The 2796-nt window shown below is 44.6% G+C and overlaps 1 pseudogene; it reads right to left on the bottom strand.

The window, feature by feature from the left end:
- Window positions 1-380: 380 nt before the first annotated feature.
- Window positions 381-1712, bottom strand: LOC127669716 (tubulin alpha-3 chain-like; annotated as a pseudogene).
- Window positions 1713-2796: the final 1084 nt, after the last annotated feature.

Raw genomic sequence — 2796 nt, 5'->3', positions numbered from 1 at the left:
ACATAGCCACCATGCTGTGTGTGTGTGTGTGTGTGTGTGTGTGTGTGTGTGTGTGCATGCACACAAGATGAATGGATAAAATGTAATAAAAATATGTGTAAACACAAAGGCTAACTTAGAAATGCTGACTCTGATGCTGGCTGGTACAGAGCAGCCACTCATAAAACCTTATTCTGAAAATGCATCTTAGATTTATTTTGTACTAATTTGCCTTATTAATTATAAAGAGCACTATGTATCTTGCTTAAATGCCTTATCTACTATGTATACATTTTTTATTTTATTTTCCATTTAGAAACTTTAATAAGTAAACATATCCTTTAGTGTCAATGTTGGATGGGGAAGATGTAAATGCATGGCTACCAGCCAGACCCACGGGCTCAGTATCCCTCCCCTTCTTCTGCCTCTGCTTCCGCGGAATCCACTCCCACCTCTTCATACTCCTTCACCACCACTGCCAGGTCCTCCCAGGCCTCTGAGATCTCCCCTTCCTCCATGCCTTCTTCCACGTACCAATGCACAAAGACCCGCTTGACGTACATTAGGGCAAACTCATGGTCCAGGTGGGCCCAAGCCTCTGCGATGGCAGTGGTATTACTCAGCATGCACACAGCCTGCTGCACCTTGGCTAGGTCTCCCCCATGGACCACGGTGGGAGGCTGATAGTTAATCCCCACCTTAAAACCAGTAGGGCACCAATCTACAAATTGGATGGTGTGCTTGGTCTTGATGGTAGCGATAGCCGTGTTGACATCTTTGGGATCCACATCCCTCCTTCCCCCCCTTGATCATCTGTTGGCTGGCTCAAAGCAAGCGTTGGTGATCTCTGCCACTGACCCCTGCTCATGGTATGCCTCCTCAGCCGAGATGACTGGGGCGTAGGTTGCCAGTGGGAAGTGGATGCCAGGGTAGGGCACCAGGTTGGTCTGGAATTCTGTTAAGTCCACATTCAGGGCCCCAAACCTCAGGGAGGCTGTGATGGATAACACAATCTGCCCAATCAGACGATTGAGGTTGGTGTATGTGGGATGTCTAATATCCAGGTTGTGCCTGTATATGTCATACATGGCTCCGTTATCCATCATGAAAAAGCAGTCGGAATGTTCAAGCATCGTGTGTGTGTGTGTGTGTGTGTGTGTGTGTGTGTGGTCAGGATGGAGTTGTAAGGCTCCATGACAGCTGTAGAAACCTAGGGGTTGGGGGCTGGGTAAATGGCAAATTCCAGCTTGGACTTCGTGCCGTAGTCCACTGAAAGCCGCTCCTTAAGCAGAGATGCAAACCCAGATCCTGTGCTACCTCCAAAACTGTGGAAGATGGGAAACCCCGCAGTCCTGTGCACAGATCTGCCAGTTTTCAGATCCGGTCCAGGACCAGGTCAACAATCTTGTTGATGGTATCATGACCTCTGGCGTAACTGTCGGCTGCATGTTGTTCCCAGTGATCGGCTGCTCTGGGTGGAAAAGCTGCCAGAAGGTTCCGGTGCGCCCTTCATCGACCACAGTGGGCTCCAGGTCCACAGACACTGCCCCGGGCCCACACTTGCTGGCTCCAGCCTCACTGAAGACTGTGTTGAATGAGTCATCCCCGCCACCAACAGTTTTGTCGCCTGGCATTTGACCGTCAGGCTGAAAACCATGTTCAAGGCAGTATAATTCCCAGCAGGCATTGTGAGTCTGGTCACCTGCCTGCCTCATGCAGATAGAGATACATTCACATATGCTGAGCTCCTAGCAGAGCACCTCAGTGACCCTCAGCGATCCTCAACAACCGCCGCTTGTGCGCCCTACATTTTTATTTTTTGTTTTACTTGGTTTATTAATTATTGCTAACATCATTATTTTAGCATTTTGAGATGGGGTATGTCATATACTGAAGTTTCATTGTTGACTCTTTTGGGGTGTTTTTTTTTTTTTCGGTCTGAATGAATAGCCTATTTATTAGCACAGAATATTAAAGTTGCCCTCTCTATGGACCCCATTTCCTTTATGTACTGCAGGGTTTGTTTTATGAAACTGGATTCACTTACATTCCATACATGTAAATTCACAATCATTTTATATTATTGATGGATTTTTTTCTTAGCATGTTGCAAGAGACGAATTCTAAGTTATGAATTCTAAGTTATGAATCCTAAGTTATGAATCCTAAGTTATTAACTGTAATGGTTTTCCTCATCCCTTATGGCTAATATTTGACTGAAGTCTGGTCTGTGGGTTGTTTTTGGTTTTAGACTCGATTTGGACTTATCTCTTTGTCTCTTTCATTTTAGCCTGTTTGTGTTTTCTCCAGGCACGGGTGTGAGCTTCTTGCAGACAGCAAAAACTGAGCATCATTTCATAGTTCATTCAACTTGTCCATGTCTTTTAGGTGGCATGCCAAACCCTTTTCATTTGGAAATATTAATGAATATTATTTACCGATTCCTCCCTTCTCTATCTTACAGGTTACTGGTTTACTGAGTTAGTAACAGTTAACTTTCTTCATTCTTATTTGTCTGATTTTCTAGTGAGAGCTGTTCTTTCCTGATCTCTGGTACTCATTTCTATCTTTCTTCTTCTGGAGACCGTAAACCTTTAAGTATCATTTGCAGTGTCGGTTCTGGACCCTAAGTTCCTTTAGTTTATGATAGCATGTAAAGTCTCCATTTCTCCTTTGATTTTAAAGGATAACGTTGCTGGATATAGTAAGCTTGATTGGTAGTTATTTTTTTCCAGGGCTTCAAATGTATCACATTACACGGGCCTGTTCTTTAGGGCCTCTCTTAAGACTGCTGCTAGTGTGTAACCAACTTGGAAT

Source organism: Apodemus sylvaticus, chromosome 19, assembly GCF_947179515.1.
Source record: "Apodemus sylvaticus chromosome 19, mApoSyl1.1, whole genome shotgun sequence".
Lineage (NCBI taxonomy): Eukaryota > Metazoa > Chordata > Mammalia > Rodentia > Muridae > Apodemus > Apodemus sylvaticus.
Note: the sequence above shows the minus strand (reverse complement) of the source record. Positions and strands in the feature narration are given on the sequence as shown.